This window comes from Rhineura floridana, chromosome 11, assembly GCF_030035675.1.
Source record: "Rhineura floridana isolate rRhiFlo1 chromosome 11, rRhiFlo1.hap2, whole genome shotgun sequence".
Taxonomy (NCBI): Eukaryota; Metazoa; Chordata; class Lepidosauria; order Squamata; family Rhineuridae; genus Rhineura; species Rhineura floridana.
The window spans coordinates 9,561,988-9,571,958 of NC_084490.1; positions in this window are offsets into that span (position 1 = coordinate 9,561,988).

Here is a 9,971-nt window from a genome sequence, read left to right on the forward strand (position 1 = left end):
TAAGAAAAGCTACTTTATTTATAGAAATGCATGATAGATAGGAAAGGCATACCTAGTTCTAACTAACTAACTAAATTGGAGGAGCAATGCCCAGACTTCAGTATTGCCCTCATGGTTCAGGAGAAAGAACAAAGACAAAGATGTCTCCTATCTCCTCGGACAGTCGAAGAAGAAGTCAAAGGAAGGAGGGGCAGATAAGCTTCCCTGAGCATATCAGTTTACAACAGAGGGAAGTTAGGTAGAGAACAGCACAGGTAAAGGTAGGCAAGCCTAGCCAGCTGGAGGACCCTAACTCTATCTTCCTTCTGGAATACACACAAAAGAACCCAAACAGGAGTTGCTCTTGCCCCCACTTCCAACAAATCTGGGCAACTGAGACAAGTTTCTGAAAAAGCAAAAAATATTATGACAATTTAAATAGAAGGAAAATTGGTCTCAAGATGGTGATGTTGATTAATTAAACTTATATCCCAACCTTCCTTCAGTAGGAGACCAGGGTGGAAAAAAAACATTAAATATAACTCCCTGATAAGGAATCAGCCTAAACTAACTGCACTGCAGAAGTTTTTGAAAATATCTGGCCATGCTTCCTTAAAAATAATGCAAGAGATCAAACTTCAAATTTTCTGCATGGATATGTGGATTTGTAGTGGCCTTTGAACCCTTTCCCCCTCTTACATTCATGGAACTTTGTAGTGAAATGGGAGAATTATTTCAGAAGCAGCCGATTATCCTGGGGCCAAAAAAGGTAAATTCAATGAAACTTTTCATCCTCACTTTTTCTTAAAGGAGAGACCACCACTTCTATCCTAATCTATTTGTTCACATTTCTTTCAAGCTCTTTTCTCTTGTGCTGTTTTGATTTCTGGGGTTTTTCGTTGTTCATGGCATGGAGCTGTATATCCCCAAACATGCCTAAAATGTACTATGCTTTAAAGGCCTTTCTCGCATTTCCCCCTGAATTAAGAATGAAGAAGAATATCAAAATAATGTAAGATCTTTCTGGGTTAGACATGAGGAACTGCATCCAGCCACTGGGCTGGATTCAGAATGCCTCAATTCTCTAGGAGCCATGTTGGCAGGTGATTAAGGCCACCCAACTCTTCTCCATCACATATGACATCAGTGCTTCCGCTTCAAAGGAAGAAGTAAGAACATGCTCTCTGAGTGCACTCACAATTATTTCTTCCTTCTTGCATCCATGGTTTGAATTCAAGCACATCTCCAAAGAATGATTATTCTTTTCCAGCCCAACTTGAATTCAAGCCATGGCTACAAATGAAATTTGTTTCTCAGCTCAAGCTTGAATTCATGCTGCTACTGCAAGGGAAGAACTGGGAGTACCCTCTATGTCAAGCCACTGGTAAAATTCAGTGCTTTTTAAAACTGGCACCTTTTCATTTCACCCTGCAGCTACAAAAAAACTGCCCCCCTTTTTTAATTCTTCTTCTTCTTTTGGTAGCCAATTTAAAAGGCACTAAATTTTTCCAGTGGGTAGAAATTGACTTACCATTTCAATTTCACCCTGTAGATTTTCCTTCAAGAACATAACATCATATGACATCAGGTGATAGACAGCTAGGTGTAGGTCAATCCAAACTGCACTGCAGACCACATAGGAAAGCCTGGGGAGCTTAATTAGTCCTGCAGATCAGAGAGTCCCAATCACTGTTTTGCTTTTTCCCGAGAAGAGATCCAACCATCATTACATGAAAGTTATCTGGGAAATGAATTGTGCTAAAATCATAGCACAGTAGAGTTGGAAGGGCCTATAAGTCTATTGAGTCCAATGCGCTGCTCAGCGCAGGAATCCAACTTAAAGCATATCCAAGAGGCGGCTGTCCAGCTACCTCTTGAAGGCCTCCAGTGTTGGAGAGCTCACTACCTCTCTAGGTAATTGGTTCCATTGTTGTACTGCTCTAACAGTTAGGATTTCCCCCCTGATGTTCAGCTGAAATCTGGTTTCCTGTAACTTGAGCTCATTATTCCATTCACTACATTTCAAGTACATGAAGACTGCTATCATATCTCCCCTCAGTTGTCTCTTCTGAAGTCTAAACATGGCCAGTTCTTTCAGTGTCTCCTCATAGGACTTTGTTTCCAGTCCCCTTATCCTCATTGCCCTCCTCTGAACCTGTTCCAGTTTGTCTGCATCCTTCTTCAAGTGTGGTGCCCAGAACTGGACACAGTACTCAAAATGAGGCCTAAGCAGTGCCAAATAGAGGGGAACCAATACTTCATGCAATTTGGAAAATATACTTCTGTTAATGCAGCCAAAAATACCATTTGCCTTTTTTTGTAGCCACATCACACTGTTGGCTCATATTCAGCTTGTGATCAGCAACAATCCCAAGATCCTTCTTGCATGTAGTATTGCTGAGCCACGTATCCCCCATCTTATAACTGTGCATTTAGTTTCTTTTTCCTAGGTGTAGAACTTTGTATTTATCCCAGTTAAATTTCATTCTGTTGTTTTCAGCCCAGTGCTCCAACCTATTGAGATCAGTTTACATTTTTCCTCCAGGGTATTAGCTATTCCTCCCAATTTAGTATCATCTGCAACTTTGATAAGTATTCCCTACAACTCCTCATCCAAGTCATTAATAAGAATGTTGAAGAGCACTGGACCCAGGACTGAGCCCTGCTGTACCCGCTCATTACCTCCCCACAGTTTGAGAAGGAACCATTGATAAGCACTCTTTGAGTACAATTCTGTAGCCAACTGTGGATCTACCTGATAGTTGTTCCATCCAGCCTACATGTAGCTAGATTGTCAATCAGAATATCGTGGGGGATTTTGTCAAAAGCTTTGCTAAAGTTGAGATATATTATGTCCACAGTATATTATGTCCACGGTATTCCTAGTCTCTCAGGGAGGTTACTCAAATAATGAGATATGATTAGTCTGGCAGGATTTGTTCTTGACAAATCCATGTTGGCTTCTGGTAATCACTGCATTGTTGTGAAGGTGCTTACAGATTCATAGAATCATAGAATTGTAGAGTTGGAAGGGGCTATAAGGCCATCAAGTCCAACTCCCTGCTCAATGCAGGAATCCAAATTACGGCTTTATAATCTGCCCCAGAATTTTCCAAGGGACTGATGTCACGCTGACTGTTCTATAGTTCCCAGGTTCCTCCTTTTTGCCCTTATTGAAGATAGGGACAACATTAGCCCTCATAAGAACATAAGAACATAAGAAGAGCCTGCTGGATCAGGCCAGTGGCCCATCTAGTCCAGCATCCTGTTCTCACAGTGGCCAACCAGGTGCCTGGGGGAAGCCCGCAAGCAGGACCCGAGTGCAAGAACACTCTCCCCTCCTGAGGCTTCCGGCAACTGGTTTTCAGAAGCATGCTGCCTCTGACTAGGGTGGCAGAGCACAGCCATCACGGCTAGTAGCCATTGATAGCCCTGTCCTCCATGAATTTGTCTAATCTTCTTTTAAAGCCATCCAAGCTGGTGGCCATTACTGCATCTTGTGGGAGCAAATTCCATAGTTTAACTATGCGCTGAGTAAAGAAGTACTTTCTTTTGTCTGTCCTGAATCTTCCAACATTCAGCTTCTTTGAATGTCCACGAGTTCTAGTATTATGAGAGAGGGAGAAGAACTTTTCTCTATCCACTTTCTCAATGCCATGCATGATTTTATACACTTCTATCATGTCTCCTCTGACCCACCTTTTCTCTAAACTAAAAAGCCCCAAATGCTGCAACCTTTCCTTGTAAGGGAGTCGCTCCATCCCCTTGATCATTCTGGTTGCCCTCTTCTGAACCTTTTCCAACTCTATAATATCCTTTTTGAGATGAGGCGACCAGAACTGTACACAGTATTCCAAATGCGGCCGCACCATAGATTTATACAACGGCATTATGATATCGGCTGTTTTATTATCAATACCTTTCCTAATTATCGCTAGCATGGAATTTGCCTTTTTCACAGCTGCCGCACACTGGGTCGACATTTTCATCGTGCTGTCCACTACAACCCCGAGGTCTCTCTCCTGGTCGGTCACCGCCAGTTCAGACCCCATGAGCGTATATGTGAAATGAAGATTTTTTGCTCCAATATGCATAATTTTACACTTGTTGATATTGAATTGCATTTGCCATTTTTCTGCCCATTCACTCAGTTTGGAGAGGTCTTTTTGGAGCTCTTCGCAATCCCTTTTTGTTTTAACAACCCTGAACAATTTAGTGTCATCAGCAAACTTGGCCACTTCACTGCTCACTCCTAATTCTAGGTCATTAATGAACAAGTTGAAAAGTACAGGTCCCAATACCGATCCTTGAGGAACTCCACTTTCTACAGCCCTCCATTGGGAGAACTGTCCGTTTATTCCTACTCTCTGCTTTCTGCTTCTTAACCAATTCCTTATCCACAAGAGGACCTCTCCTCTTATTCCATGACTGCTAAGCTTCCTCAGAAGCCTTTGGTGAGGTACCTTGTCAAACGCTTTTTGAAAGTCTAAGTACACTATGTCCACTGGATCACCTCTATCTATATGCTTGTTGACACTCTCAAAGAATTCTAATAGGTTACTGAGACAGGACTTTCCCTTGCAGAAGCCATGCTGGCTCTGCTTCAGCAAGGCTTGTTCTTCTATGTGCTTAGTTAATCTAGCTTTAATCATACTTTCTACCAGTTTTCCAGGGACAGAAGTTAAGCTAACTGGCCTGTAATTTCCGGGATCCCCTCTGGATCCCTTTTTGAAGATTGGCGTTACATTTGCCACTTTCCAGTCCTCAGGCACGGAGGAGGACCCAAGGGACAAGTTACAGATTTTAGTTAGCAGATCAGCAATTTCACATTTGAGTTCTTTGAGAACTCTCGAGTGGATGCCATCCGGGCCCGGTGATTTGTCAGTTTTTATATTGTCCATTAAGCTTAGAACTTCCTCTCTCGTTACCACTATTTGTCTCAGTTCCTCAGAATCACTTCCTGCAAATGTTAGTTCAGGTTCAGGGATCTGCCCTATATCTTCCACTGTGAAGACAGATGCAAAGAATTCATTTAGCTTCTCTGCAATCTCCTTATCGTTCTTTAGTACACCTTTGACTCCCTTATCATCCAAGGGTCCAATCGTCTCCCTAGATGGTCTCCTGCTTTGAATGTATTTATAGAATTTTTTGTTGTTGGTTTTTATGTTCTTAGCAATGTGCTCCTCAAATTCTTTTTTAGCATCCCTTATTGTCTTCTTGCATTTCTTTTGCCAGAATTTGTGTTCTTTTTTATTTTCTTCATTTGGACAAGACTTCCATTTTTTGAAGGAAGACTTTTTGCCTCTAAGAGCTTCCTTGACTTTGCTCGTTAACCATGCTGGCATCTTCTTGGCCCTGGCGGTACCTTTTCTGACCTGCGGTATGCACTCCAGTTGAGCTTCTAATATAGTGTTTTTAAACAACTTCCAAGCATTTTCGAGTGATGTGACCCTCTGGACTTTGTTTTTCAGCTTTCTTTTTACCAATCCCCTCATTTTTGTGAAGTTTCCTCTTTTGAAGTCAAATGTGACCGTGTTGGATTTTCTTGGCAATTGGCCAGTTACATGTATGTTTAATTTAATAGCACTGTGGTCACTGCTCCCAATCGGTTCAACAACACTTACATCTCGAACCAGGTCCCAGTCCCCACTGAGGATTAAGTCCAGGGTTGCCGTCCCTCTGGTCGGTTCCATGACCAACTGGTCTAGGGAATAGTCATTTAGAATATCTAGAAACTTTGCTTCTTTGTCATGACTGGAACACATATGTGGCCAGTCTATGTCCGGGTAGTTGAAGTCACCCATTACTACCACCTTTCCTAGTTTGGATGCTTCCTCAATTTCATATCTCATCTCAAGGTCTCCCTGAGCATTTTGATCAGGCGGACGATAGATCGTTCCCAGTTTTAAGTCCCTCCTGGGGCATGGCATCACCACCCACAACGATTCTGTGGAGGAGTCTGCCTCTTTTGGGGTTTCGAGCTTGCTGGATTCAATGCCTTCTTTCACGTATAGAGCGACTCTGCCACCAATACGTCCTTCCCTGTCCTTCCGATATAGTTTATATCCAGGGATAACCGTATCCCACTGGTTTTCTCCATTCCACCAGGTCTCCGTTATGCTCACTATATCAATGCTCTCCTCTAAGACCAAGCACTCCAGTTCTCCCATCTTGGTTCGCAGGCTCCTAGCATTAGCGTACAGGCACTTGTAAGCAGTGTCTCTCTTCAAGTGTCTTTGGCACTTGTGGTTAGGCCTGTGGTAATTTTGCTCTTCTGAATTTATATCCTGTGCCCCTGCTCTCACAATGCCTACTTCTAGGCCTACCCCTTTTAAAATTTCATCATTTCTTTGGTTTTTATCCCAGGGGGGAGGTTTATTCCGAACCGGACCTTTCTCAGCTCCTGTCGGGTTTCCCCCCTCAGTCAGTTTAAAAGCTGCTCTGCCACCTTTTTAATTTTAAGTGCCAGCAGTCTGGTTCCATTCTGGTTCAAGTGGAGCCCGTCCCTTTTGTACAGGCCCGGCTTGTCCCAAAATGTTCCCCAGTGCCTAACAAATCCAAACCCTTCCACCCGACACCATCGTCTCATCCACACATTGAGACTGCGAAGCTGGGCCTGTCTGGCTGGTCCTGCGTGTGGAATTGATAGCATTTCAGAGAAAGCCACCTTGGAGGTCCTGGCTTTCAGCATCCTACCTAGCAACCTAAATTTTGCTTCCAGGACCTCACGGCTGCATTTCCCCATGTCGTTGGTGCCAACGTGCACCACGACCACTGACTCCTTCCCAGCACTGTCTACCAAACTATCTAAACGACGGGTGATATCCGCAACCTTCGCACCAGCCAGGCAAAACACCTTGCGGTCTATACGCCCATCACACACCCCACTGTCTATGTTCCTAATGATCGAATCACCCACTACAAGGATTCCTCCACTCCCTGGAGATATATCCTCGGCACGAGAGGATAGCTGCTCATCCCCCAAGGAATGGGTCCCTTCTAAGGGATCGTTTCCCTCTTCCTCAGCTGGATGCTCTCCTTCCCCGAGACCATCGTTGTCCATGATAGCAGGAGAGCTATCATCGTTGGAGTGGGACACAGCTATAACGTCCCTGAAGGCCTCCTCCACACACCTCTCTGCCTCTCTCAGCTTTTCCAGGTCCGCCACCTTGGCCTCAAGGAAATGAAGTCGTTCCCGGAGACCCAGGAGCTCATTGCACCGAGAGCACACCCACGACTTCTGTCCAACAGGCAGATAGTCGTACATGCTGCAGGCGGTGCAAAACACTGGAAAGCCCCCACACCCCTGCTGGCTTCTTACCTGCATAGTTTTGTTTAAGGTTTATTACGTCAATGGGTTGGAGACTGCGGTTTAGTTGAGGTCAGGGAACAGATGGGCAGAGTGGTGGGCACTGGCCTCCTCGCCCTGCTGCCGAACTCGCTCTGCTGCTTAACTCGCCTTGACGCTTTGTCAGCTGGGGCCTTGACGCTTTGTCAGCTGGGGCCTTGACGCTTTGTCAGCTGGGGCCTTGACGCTTTGTCAGCTGGGGCCTTGACGCTTTGTCAGCTGGGGCCTTGACGCTTTGTCAGCTGGGGCTCCCTCTAGCTCGTTACCCATCCTTAATGATCCAGCTCTTTACCCATCCTCAATGATTTCACAAAGATAATAGACAGTGGTTCCAAGAGTTCTTCAGCCAGTGCCTTCAATAGTCTAGGATGCAGTTCATTGAGCCCTAGAGATTTGAACTCATTCAAAGAAATTAGGTATTCCTTGACCATTTCACTATCAATCTCACGCTGCAATCCTGCCCCTTCAACGTCATGTTTGCCAGGAGCTTCATAGACCCTCTTTTGGGAGAAGACAGAGCCAAAGTAGGTGTCATGACCCCCCTGCCAACACTCTGCCTTTAGCAGAAGGAGACGTGTTTTCCCTTTCTTTCACCACTGTTTCCAACAAAGCTGCTATTAGGGACTGTCCCTCATTCCCGCAGCTCTTGTTATAAACATCCAGGTTTATAGTCAAGCCTCACCCCCCCCATGTATCTCTATGTCTCTCAAAGATCACACCCTTGGGTTGGTCTCCTGTAACACGCTACAATTATTCTCTCAGGTACTCCACTGCCATCATTTATACAGTTTCCATCTTTGTTTATGTTTTGCCAGTACTTGTACTCTGTGTAATAGCTCACTAAGAATCAGGTGTGTTTTAAACCCCAAACAGATTTTATTTGACAGAAGATACAAATAAAACAAGAATACATTTAATTTTTCAAGCTTGTGGTTGTAGATTGTTGTTCTTCAGTTCATATTACTCATTAAGTTCCTTTATTACTACAAATAATCCTGCCTCACTTTGTTGTTGTTATGTGCCTCCAAGTTGACTATGACTTATGGTGACCCTATGAATCAGTGACCTCCAAGAGCATCCATTAGAGACCACCCTGTTCAGATCTTGTAAGTTCAGGTCTGTGGCTTCCTTTATGGAATCAATCTATCTCAAGTTTGGCCTTCCTCTTTTTCTACTCCCTTCTGTTTTTCCCAGCATTATTATCTTTTCTAGTGAATCAGGTCTTCTCATTATGTGTCCAAAGTATAAGTGGTATTCAGAGGTGGTTTGCCTTCCTCTGAGGTTGAGAGGCAGTGACTGGTCCAAGGTCACCCAATGAGCTTCATGGCTGTATGAGGATTCTAACCCTGGTCTCCCAGGTTGTAGCCCAACACTAGCCACTACGCCACACTGGCTCTCTGAATGACAATTAAGAAAACAGCAATCTTACAACCTACAGGTAGAGGTGATCAAAATTGATCAAAATGACAGGCCTCTCTTGTATCCCTAATGTTAGCTGTCTATTAATTACTGGATACTTATAACCATCTCGTATTTTTGTGTTGAATTCTTCCATTGGAGAATTTAGAGTTGGAGTTTTAGCCATGTGTATCAATTATAGTGTTTAAAATAATTACATGAAAGATAATCACTTTTGGACTGCTGAAAATATGCTTGTTTTACAACTACTGACGTAAACATATTTGTCATGACATAGGATGATAGAGTTGGATGGGGCCTCAGAAGTCATCCAGTTATGCTCCCCAATTGGTCCAGGAAATCTGCATCTCCAAAATCCTCAGAAGTTGGGCATTTCTTTAAAATTCCTTTGGCAAAAATTCTTAGTGATGAACGCCATCCTATGTAAAAGCTAAAATTATTCTTTTAAAACTAGAAGGATAAAACTATGACACTTGAATTTAAATGTAATACTTTTCCTTCTAGCCCAATTTGAAACCCCTACTCCTCTGCTCTGTGGGTGCTTCCAGCCTGTCACTATTTTCAGGTGGGATTCAATCACATAGTGGAAAATTCAGGATACACAAGTAAAGTTGATTTGATACACTTCTGCAACAAACCCACAACACATCTGCTTAGCCACAAAATCAGACATTTTGTGATAAGTGATATGGGAAAATGCATCTCCTCCCAACAATTAGGATGAATGCATAATAAACAGGGTTTCTGAAACTGCCTAATATTCACTGGACCTTATTTGCTATTCCTGTTTTCTCCATAATACTTACTGGATCTTGTTAACAGCATGAAGAGGACCCCAACAATGACAGGATGTAGGAAGCCACCGAAATATAATTCCCATGACTTTCAGACCATTAAGACATACCTTGGAATGCCCAAGCCTACCCTTTACATTGCATTAAATATAATGTGAGCAGCTGTAAATAATTTCACATTTACACACATGATGTCTGGACTGGCAGGGAATATTTTAGGAATGAGACCTTGTGGTCCTAGTGGATACCTCAGGAAAATGTCAATTGTGTGACAACTGTGAAAAAGGCAAGTTCTGTGCTAGGGGTCATTAGGAAAGGGATTGAAAGTGAAACTGCCAATCTCATAAAGACATTATAAAAAATTATGTTGAGGCTGCTTTTGGAATACTGTGTACAGTTTTGGTCACCTCATCTGAAAAATGATATTGTGG